Raw genomic sequence first — 10,704 nt, 5'->3', positions numbered from 1 at the left:
GCGGAGCAGTTAGCAAGCCTAAGCCTTGTCCGGGTGGGGAGGGGTGGATGGAAATGAATTCCCCCTTCCACTCACGCTCCAAGGAGAGAAGGGCACAAGTGAGTTCGACCAAGAAGGCAGGTTGAGCTTTGAGAAGTGTGCTTCCAGACGAAGCTACAGCCAGGTCGGGCCAAAGCGGGCCACAGCCTGCCTGGGAATAGGGTGCGACCTGGCCAGCCGTGGCAGATGAGCTGGGGGGAAAAGACCCTGGACCCAGGCTGGTCCGTCGCTGTCCCCCTACACTCCTGACAGGTACCCCGGCTGCAGGTCAAGGAGGAGAGCCTGAGGTGTTCTCACACTTATGCCACTGACACGTTCGCCCAGCAGGCTTCCATGAGAGCAGCCATACACACCTCATGGACACACGACGTGCTCCCAGAACACGCACACACCAAGTACACGCCAGCAGTACCATACACGCGCCCTGCACAGGGGCACCGGCTCCCCCTCCAGGCTCTTGAAGCTCCCACCCCAGTCTCACACCCCCACGTCTGGCCTGGTCATCCCTCTCCACCTAGTCTCCTGGTCTCAGATGGCGCTTCTAAGGGAGGCCCAGCGGCGGAGAAGCCCCAGTTCTAGCCTGCCACCCGATAAGGTGCTGGAGAGTAGCAGAGAGGCGGCTCCTAGGCTCAGAAATGTGGGGGAGACAGGAGGAGGGGCTAGGTCTCAGACCCCAGACTCCCAGTTAAGGTGTCAGAACACGAGAGGAGTGTGGACAGGAATGAGTGTGGATGTCTCCCTCCCCCATGCTGGGGACACCCTGAGGACCTGCGCGTACCTGTGCGTGGGAGGCCCCGCGTGGAGCCCTCTCAGTGAGTCCGAACCTGCTGGCTCCTCTGGCTCCCCCTGGATAAAGGTGGGGTGGGCGTGGGGGGTTACCCCGCTTGCCCTCCAAGCCGCCTCCTGTCCGTGGGCAGCAAGGAAACTCCGTGCCCGGCGATGGGAAGTTACCCGGGTCCGGGCGCTAGGAGGGAGCGCCCTCTGGTTCCCGGTCCCGCCCGGGGTTCCCTCGCCCCCGCGCCCGCCGCCTTCGCCACCTCGTCTGCGCCCTGCCGCCCGTAGACTGCGCGGAGCCTGAAAGCCGGGAGCCCGCCCGCCCTCCCGGAGAGTCTGCTGCTGACCTGCATTGACGTCATTGCGTCATTAGGTTTCCCCTGGAAACACTGGCGCGCCCAAAATAGTAACACATTAATTCAGGCCGGGGGAGCAGGGAGAGACTGTTTGTAACCCTGCTGCTAACTCTGCGCGCGCCAGCGAGCTCGCTACGGCCCCCACCGGTTCCGAGCGCAGAGCAGAGCAGGCTCGCCGCCTATTTTGAGAACAAAGGATGGCAAAATATAGAATCCCGGAGAGAGAGTGCGGGGGACGCCGAGACCCTCTCGCCTTGCACACACACGGAGTGCGCACACACACACACACACACACACACACACACACACACACGCACGCAGTGCACAACACACTTGGGTCTGTCTACCTCGGGCAGACGCTCCTTGAATGCAGGCTCTTTCAGGGACTTGCTGGGGTGTGTGACCAGATCCCCGGGGCAAAAGATAGGCCCAGGCCAGGGCCTCCAGCTCTGCTGGATTTGAAGGACGACCTCCCTCCCGCCGCCCAGCCATCCGTCCCGCGGGGCTGGCGGGCGGGACAAACTCCCACCACATGCCCAGCCCCACCCACCTCTACAGACCCGAGCGGGAGGGGCTCCTTTCTCGGACAGCAGGCGAGAAAGCCCTGCGTTTTCCGCCCCGCACCGTCCCCCGACCACACGGCGGCTCCCGGACCCCGCGAGAGGAGAAACCCTGCAGAGATCCAGCTCGCCCCCAAACCACAGTTTGGCGGCCCGGTACTCTGACATCGGGAGAGAACTGATCTCGGACGGAAGAACTGGTCGGGTTTGCTGTCACAGACACCACAGTCATTTGTGCTGGGGAGCGAAAAGACTTCTGAGCTTCACCTCGCTCCCGCTCTCGGCGGAGCCCGAGACACACAGAAACGTGAGCACCCATCTTCAGAGGCTCTTTACTAAGCTCTCCGTCCTCCCGTGACGGGGCTGTTGACTCAACCTCTGCGAGGATGAGATCGCTCCCCACCCCGACCAAAATAGCAAGCGCTTAGCCCTGGGGCGGAGGTGGGGAGGGAGGCGGTGCGCAGGGCCCCGGAGCTCAGAGCGCAAAGGCTGCGCCCTTTGGGCGGAGCGGGCTCGGCGGCTCCCAAGAGCACCTAAGTGTAAGCTGGGGAGCAGGGAGGGAGGGTCTTTTGAGACGGCTCAGACTCCCCCTTCCTCCCAGAGGTCGCAGAGAGGTCCTTTCACTCTGATTCATTGCACCCTGGGCTTCTCTCGCCTTTGCTGTCTGCGGCTTGGCGGGGCAGGGCGGGGAGTGCCTGGCGGGGGGCGGTGCCTGGGATTTGGAGACACGCCCCCAAATGTTGTGTGTCCTCCTCTGCTGTGCGCAGAGCTCAGGGCAGTGACTTGGCTCACACAGCCCTCTCTTCCGCAGCACGGGTATGGGGTGGTTGGTGGGAAGGAATGGCCCTGCAATAGCGCCCTGACCCGAGGTATCCCCTCTTGACTTTGTTTCCGTTGACCACAAAGGTGATAAACAGACAACCAGCGCGCTAACCTTGGTGGACAAACCCAGACGTACCTATCAAACAGGAACCAAATCAAAGAGCAAGCTTTGGAGAAGACAGGCCCGGTGTGAGCTGTGTGTCCGCCTCTGCCCATGCCTTTCCCTCCCCGAGCTGCTTCGGTGGCTCCATCTGGAAAAGCTGGTCGTAAACCTCACTCCAGAGTCTGCTGTGAAGATGACAAGAGATGATCCCGAGAATGTGCTGGAGAAATGACCTACACTCTATTCCTGGTCCTCCTGTGGGTGTTGTTTTCTCAGTAGGGAGTGAACCCATGCTCCCCAATAGATACACTTCCTGGTGATATCTTTGGGGGGAAACTGGTCAAAGGACAGTGGGTAAACAGTGCCATGAAGTGTCCCAGCCCCCAAAAGGTTGGCCTCTTTGGTCTTTTCCTCCATGTTGTCAGCTTGGGGACCAAAGTCAAAAAGTAGGTTTCTAATGCCTTCAGGGGCTTCCCAGGAGGCACTAGTGGTAAAGAATCCACCTGTCTATGCAATAGACCTGAGTTCTATTGCCTGGAGAAGGGCAGGGCAACCCACTCCACTATTCTTGCCTGGAGAAACCCGAAGGACAGAGGCACCTGGTGGGCTACAGTCCATAAGGTCACAAAGAGTCAGACATGACCGCAGTGACTTAGCATGCATGCAGTGCTTTCAGATTCAAGTTCAGTAGAGTGGTGATGGCTGGGGGTGGGGTGGGAGTGGGGCAACATGGTCTGGCTCTGATTCCCTTCTTGAGGCTTAATTCCCAGCAGACCATGCACCAAGGTTACACGGTCTGGGACCCCCTCACCCCTGCCTTCTCACCCACAGCTCCTGTCCCACTGGCCTAGGGTTCCTGTTTGGTTCGGCCTGTTTGGTTCCCCACTGACCATGGGAGGGCCATGCAGCATACTGTTCCCCAGCCCCTCCTGGTACAGTGCCTGGCATAGCAGCTGACATTAATTACTGGTAACCCAATGACTGACAGTCCTTCTTTGGGGAATCTCCTGCTTCAGCCTATTTCCATCTCTCTTTCCACATCAAAGTCTACCCCCGTGCCCAAGAAAGAAAGAAAGAAAGTGAAGTCACTCAGTCGTGTATGACTCTTTGCAACCCTATGGACTGTAGCCTACCAGGCTCCTTCATCCATGGAATTTTCCAGGCAAGAGTACTAGAGTGGGTTCCATTTCCTTCTCAAGGGGATCTTCCCAACTCAGGGATCAAACCCAGGTCTCCCACATTGCAAGCCATCTCTTTACCATCTGAGCCTCCAGCAAAGCCCCCAGTCCCCTAGACCGAGGTCAAATGCTGACTCTTCCATGCAGGCCTCTCTGTCCCCAGGGATATGCAGTCAACTCTCCTTAGTCCCTGAATCAGTTGGAAAAGATTGTAATGGTTTTGATCATATTCTGCCCTGAATTACCATTCTCTCTGTAAATTCTACACCTCCCTGCTTGGTTGTCACTTCTCAGAGTCAGAACTGGGTCTTGCCCATCTCTACATGGCTCACATTGCCCAGTTGTCCCCACCCTGGGCACGCAGTAGATGCTCAGGAGATGTTTGTTGAACTCAACGCTGCAGGTCTGTTCACCATTTCTTAGCCGAAGGCCTGACTTGAGGTGGACACTGATGCTGATGGTGGTATCTCTGCAGATCTGGGCTGAGAGAAACCTCAGCAATCTGGTCTGGAGATGCCCCACTCCACCCAGACCTGAGGAGGGAGACTCTGGCAGAGCACCTGTCCTGCTTTTCTTCTACCCTGGGAGGAAGTTCAGAATCTGTCTGGCAACCTGGGAGTATGAGGGGGAGGTGATGGAAAGAAGAAACCCCCCTGGTCAGAGTCACAATCTACTCAGTCAGCTGTTTGAAACAAAAGCCAGGGTCTTCCAGTGATGGGACAGACCCCAGGCTCATCTGGACCCACAGGAGCATTTGCTGCTCAGAGAGCAATGATAAACTGGAGACTGTGGGTGAGGAAGGCACCCTGCTGCAGCCAGCCCCTCCACGCACACCTGCAGGCCTGTGACTGGCTCTATTTGTGGTCCTTCCTAGCTGCAGTTCTTCCCCAGACTCTCAGCTCTGCATCCTAGTCAGCACATCTGGGGTCTTCTCATGGAACACTCTGGTCCTCCCAGGTGGGGAGTGGAGGAGTACTCTGTGCAGGGAGGGGCCACGACACCCCCACTTGGCCTCCTAGATGCAACCCCCTTGAGTGTGTCTCCACGCCCATCACAGGGGCCATCTAGTGACAGAGACTCACTCAGGTTGCCTCCGGTGACCGAATGTGTTGTGAAGAGATGCCTGGGAATAAGTTGGCTGGGATATTCTGTGTGTGTTCATTCCTGGTAGACCCGGGAACACAGGGGAGCCTGGAGGGCTATTTGGCTCCAGGGATCTCTCTGACTGCCTGGGCTGTCTTGTAGCCCCGAGGCAGCAGGAGCTCCAAGACTGCAGGTTGGAATGCTGCCTCTAAGGCTCCTCAGCAGCTCACTTATCCCTGCTTCCTGGCCCTCTGTCTGCAGCTCTAGTTCAAATTATTAAGCAGAGAACCTGAATGACTCAGGTTAGCCTGGGTCCCTGGTCAGCCAGAGTGTCTGCCCCAGGTCATCTCTGGGCTCTTGGGATGCCCAGAGATCTACAACCCTTGTCTTCTAGGACCCTGAACTCAGACCACCCCACTAGACTGGAGTAGGATCCAGTGGGGGTGGGGCTGCCCTTGGCAGAGCAGTAGGAATGGGGAGTCTCTTGGAAAGGTTCCTTTGATGCACTGAGCACTTTGACTGGCCTGTCCAATACAGTCATGTTCTGGAATAGACCCTGACTTCTCCCTCCATCCCGAGCCCGATTGAATCGGGAAACTCATCATGTGGACAGCAGGTTGTTCATTGCTGAGCTGATCTTCACACCAGGCCTCCTCCCATAGGACCCAAAAGAACAGTGGCTGACCTCACTGTGTGCAGCTGATGGCAGTGGGACCGGAAAGGCCAATGGTGCAGGGAAGAGCCTGCCAGACTGGCTCCCCGGAGGCTGCTCTCTGTCCCACTCAGCCTCCACTTAGTCTCCAAGAACAGGTTCGGTCAGAGAAGACCTGGGGCTCCTGTGGAACACAGATCCGCCAGGAGAAGAGGCGTCTAGTCCCGCCACTCCCACCAGAGGCCTCATTCTGAGCCCTCAAATGGTAAAGTGACTACCTTGGCAACAGAGTCAAGAGTAAAGACCCCTGGGCTGGGAATTAGAACTGGCTTCTAACTCCATCACTGCCATTACGTCCCCATGTAACTCAAGACAAGTGATGCCCCTTCCCTGGGACTCTTTTTACCACCTGCTTCATAGCCTGGTGGAAGGAGATAATCAAGCAAGATTATCAGGACAGACAGGGAGACCTGGTCACACCCATGACTTCAGTGGAAATTGACACAGCCAACAAGAGCCCTGTGCCCTTTGAACTTGGGGGCGAGGGGGGAGGAGTAGATGGCAGAATGCACTACTCTCTTGGAATCTGGCCTCTGTCTGACTAGGCCCTCTCTTCCCCAACAGGCCCCTCATCTGATGCCTTCTTAGCCTCTCTTGCCTGGCGGTCTCCTGCAGCAAGCAAGTATACCACAGCCCTCTAAATTCTTCCCAACAATGCAGGTGAAGATCCATTCATTCAGTCCTTCAACAACCTCCAGTGGCCCAACGTCATTTTTGCTCAAATTGTTGCCCTCTCAGATTCTGTTCCTTGACCACCGGATTTTATCCCATATCGTACCCAAGCTTTGCTCTCAAGATTTTCCAGTCTGTGAGTCCAACCTCTCCCCTAGAGGCACCAGCACCCCCTCATCTTACCAACCTCCAGCTCTGCACCTGAGAGTCCTGGAAAGGCCCCACCCACATTCCTCTCTTCTACTGCGCTGGGGGTCCTGCCCCTTGATCACCATCTCCCTACATCTCCCTAGCTTTCAATCCCTGAGAGGGGAGCACTGAGCCAAGGTTACGACTTTGCAAGACCCTGAGTTTGGATCTAACTTGTTACTGATAGAGGGGTGATTATGCTTGTTGCTTTTTTGGGCAAAGGTGGAAAAAGCTGAGCAGCAAATGATTAAATTTGGAAAAACCTGTCAAGGATCCAGTGGCATGAAGCCAAGAGCTGGATTCAACCTAGAGGTAGAAGAGGTGCCAGCTCAGCTGGTGTGGATATGTTTGGCAACTAACATTTCAAAAAGGTAGCACTCCGGCTGGAGAAAGCTGGCTAGCTCCACAAAGGGAGGTAAGACTTGAACTGAATCTCAAAAGGTAAGTAGAACCTGGGGGTGGTGAGAGGGAATGAGAGGAAGACAGATAGGCAGGAGCAACTATGTAAAGCAATGGGTCTCAACCCCAGCTCACCTTGGAATCACCATGTGATAAACCTGGGCTCAACCTAAAGATGACACAAAAGTGCTCAGACCCTAATCCCAAGAAACAGATTCCACTAGTCTAGGGTGGAGGTTTGGAATTTGTATTTATTATTGTTGCTATTATTATTATTGGTGGCACCACACAGCTTGCTAGATCCTAGGTCTCTGACCAGGGAATTGAACCTGTGCCCTTGGCAGTCAAAGTGCAGAGTCCCCACCACTGGACTGCCAGAGAACCCCCTGGCATTTGTATTTTTTAAAATTTTCATTTGTACTTTGTGATTTGTTGGCCATCAATTATGTGCCATGCCACCAGAAACCATTTTTCATCTGTAATACTCTGTACTGTAGTTGTAGGGACCACACAGGAGCAGTTTAGAGGGCAGCCCTCTCTGTTGGAGTCCTGCCTCCACACTCACTGGCCATCTGACTAGAAATGATGTCCTAAAGTTCCTAAGTTTCTTGCTTCCTCATCAGTAGGATGGTGACAATGCCAGTGCCTACATCTCATGAGGCTGCTTTGTGGCTCACATGAGATAATGTTTTCATGTGTTGAACAACCCTGATACATGGCGCTGGTTGTTTTCAGTGGCTCCAGATGATTTAATACAGCCAGGGCTGAAGATCTCCAGCATAAAGCAAAGACAAACTGGGTTGTTCTGGGGAGTCTCCTGGTTGTTGAGGAAGATCTGAATTAGAGGGAGGAGAAACTAAAATGGTTGGCGAGGACTTCCCTAGCGGTCCAGCATGTTAAGACTCCGCGCTCGCCTGGAACTAAGATCCCGAATGCCATGTGGTACAGCCAGAAAGTAAAAAATAAAATAATAAAATTGGTGGGAGCGCCATGTTGAAAGGGTTTCAAAACTCTTTGGGACCTTATCCTAATAAGCACGAGAGGAGCCTAGGTTTGGGGGTTTGAATTTGAGGACTGACATGATGAATGTGAGTCTGGGACTTGTGCAGCCTTGATGGGAGGGAGGGAGATGGAGCCTAGAGAAAAGTCTGGGATCAGAAGTGTCAGTAGACATTGAAAAGAAGGGATGAGTGTGAGGTGAAGCGCAAAGGAAGAATCAACAGGAGTTAGGAACTTCGTGGACATAGGAGTTTAAAGGGATCGAAGGAAGAAAAAATAAATTTAAGTTGTCAAGTCTAGCGGGACTAAGAAAATAACCCCCTGTGTTGGTTAGGATTATATTTAACTCTGAGTATCAGACAACTCAAATCAACAATGGCTTAAACAAAATGGGAGTTTATTTCTCTACCAGTTGAAAGCCCAGTGGTGTGCAGTTCAAATCTGGGAAGGCAGCTCTGGTTCACAAAGACCCTGGAGCCCCAGGCTCCTGACAGCTCACTCATCTACCATCCTGGGGCATGGTCTTTATCCTCATGGTACCAGCTGAAACCACTTGGGTTCTAGCATTCACATAGAGAAAGGAATGAAAAATGGGCAAAAGGAAAGAGCCAGAGGCTCCGTGAGGGAGGTTTCTTGTAGCTCCACTCATCACTTTTACTTATATTCTGTTATGTGGAAAGTGATCTGTGGCCACTTCTACTTGCAAGGGAAGCTAGGGAGAGTGGTCTTTATTTTCTAAGTAGCCTTGTACCCAGCTAGTGATACCCCCTGTGGTAGAAATGAATTTTGTTTCTATGAAAGAATAGAAATTTGGGCACTGGGAAAGAGCTAACCATTTCTGCCATTGCCTCATTTTCTTAACTGGTGAAGTTGAAAATGGAGTCAATTGGAGAAAATATATATATTTTTAAACATTTTCAAAATGGGGTAGGAGAGTACAGACTTATTGCCTATGGTTGGCAGAATTCTAAGGTGGCCCCAAGGTTTCTGACCCTGCTGGTCTGTACACCCTGTATAAACCCCTTCCCGTGGATGGGACTTGTGAATATGATGAAAGCTTTCAAGAGGTATCTAGGGATTTCCCTGGTGGTTCAGTGGTTAAGACTCTATGCTTCCACTGCAGGGGATGCAGGTTCGATTCCTGGCTGGGAAGCCAAGATCCCACATGCTGCACACGAAGCCAAAAGAAAAAATCCAGCTCACACTGTGAGAGGTGAATGAGGAACTGGCTGATGAGAAAGGGGAGGCAGCCATCAACCTCGAAAAGCCTTAGTACAGTGCAAAAAAAATCCTCCCTGAGTTAGCTACTGTCTCCCTCTCCAGATTCTTCTAGCACTCTCTTCCTTTCACATCATTTCAGAGGATGACTCTCAGGCTTCTGACTCAGGAAACTAGATGGACACAATAGAAAACACTGGAGGAAGATAAAGAGTTTCATTTGACTGAGTTTGAGGTGTCTGTGAGAATACCAAGGGGAGAGACTCCCACCAAAGGGTTGGAATATTCAAAGGGATGTGAAGAGACAAAAGCTGAGGGCCTTGAAAGAGCGTTTCCTCTTTTTTCGTAAATCAGTAGCATGTTGGCTCAGCAGATCTTAATCAGCTCGTGGGCAGAAAGGGCTGGCCGGAGCACTGAGCCTGGAGATGCCCCTTCCTTGACCAGGGAGCTGTCACTGTCCCAGGGTTGCACAGCTGCCTCTGCCCACTGTCTCTATAAATAGGGGGAGCTAAGGGAACAGAGTTCCTCTCCACCAAATGGTCTCAGTCTCATCTTTAGATGTCGCCATCAATATCTGTGAAACAGACTCTAGGAAAAAGACTAAAAAAGCTATCTTTATTTAGCCTGGAGAAGAGAGGGAGGGAGAGCTGGGAGTTGCTAGGAATAAATTGCCATTTTTATCTTTTTGTCCTCAAGGAGGCCAGAGGAGGTGGACTTGGGATACATTTGGAGAGGCGATTCTCAAGGGGGCGGAGAATGGAGATTCTTGCCCCTGCCCCATGCCCCCACCCACCAGGAGACATTTGGCGACGTCTGGAGACATTTTTGGTAATGCCGACTGGTGGGGGTGGGCCGGCCATGCTACGGGCATCTAGTGAGAATGAGCGGGGATGCTCTTAAACGTCCTACAAGGCGCAGGACAGCATCCCTGAACAAAGAATTCTCTGGCCTCAGATATCAGTGGTACCCAGGTTGAGAAACCCCTCCTTAGAGGAATTTTTAGTTACTGGATTTCTTTTAAGTAAAGAAAAAACAGTCACTCAGTCCACCTTAAAGGAAAGGAAAGGGTAATTTTTTGCTTGCTTGTTTAAGCATATATATGACTGGCAATTGGGGTTAGAACAGGCTGGCCGTCCGAGAACCCAGCTCTCTGAACCTTGTGTCTTTGTCTCTTCTCCTGGCTTGCTTGCTCCTGCCTCCTCTCTCTGCTGATTGGCCAACCTTTAAAAATTCCAAGGGAGGCACCCTGATAGGCTGAGTCAATCACTGCTGCTCCTTCAGAGACTCCAGACAGGCCACCTTCCAGGGCTCCAGGCATCCTGTAGATAGCCTTTGGTCAGTGGTCCACCACCACCCACCTCTTCCAGTTAGAGGCCACTCTTGTACAAGGAACAGTCTAGACATCTTCCCTGAATAGGAGACCATGTGCAAGACAGTATGAGTCAGAAGGAGATAATAGAATCGAACGCATCATGACCAGCATTTATATTGGTCTTTCACAGCATAGCTGCCTTTTTCTTGGCATAGCCAAGATGGGAGCTGAATACAAAGCTACGGTTCTCCTCTTTACTCCAAAGCTATGCTGTTCAATACAGCAGCC

The sequence above is a fragment of the Muntiacus reevesi genome, chromosome 6 (genome assembly GCF_963930625.1).
Source record: "Muntiacus reevesi chromosome 6, mMunRee1.1, whole genome shotgun sequence".
NCBI classification, from domain to species: Eukaryota; Metazoa; Chordata; class Mammalia; order Artiodactyla; family Cervidae; genus Muntiacus; species Muntiacus reevesi.
Note: the sequence above shows the minus strand (reverse complement) of the source record.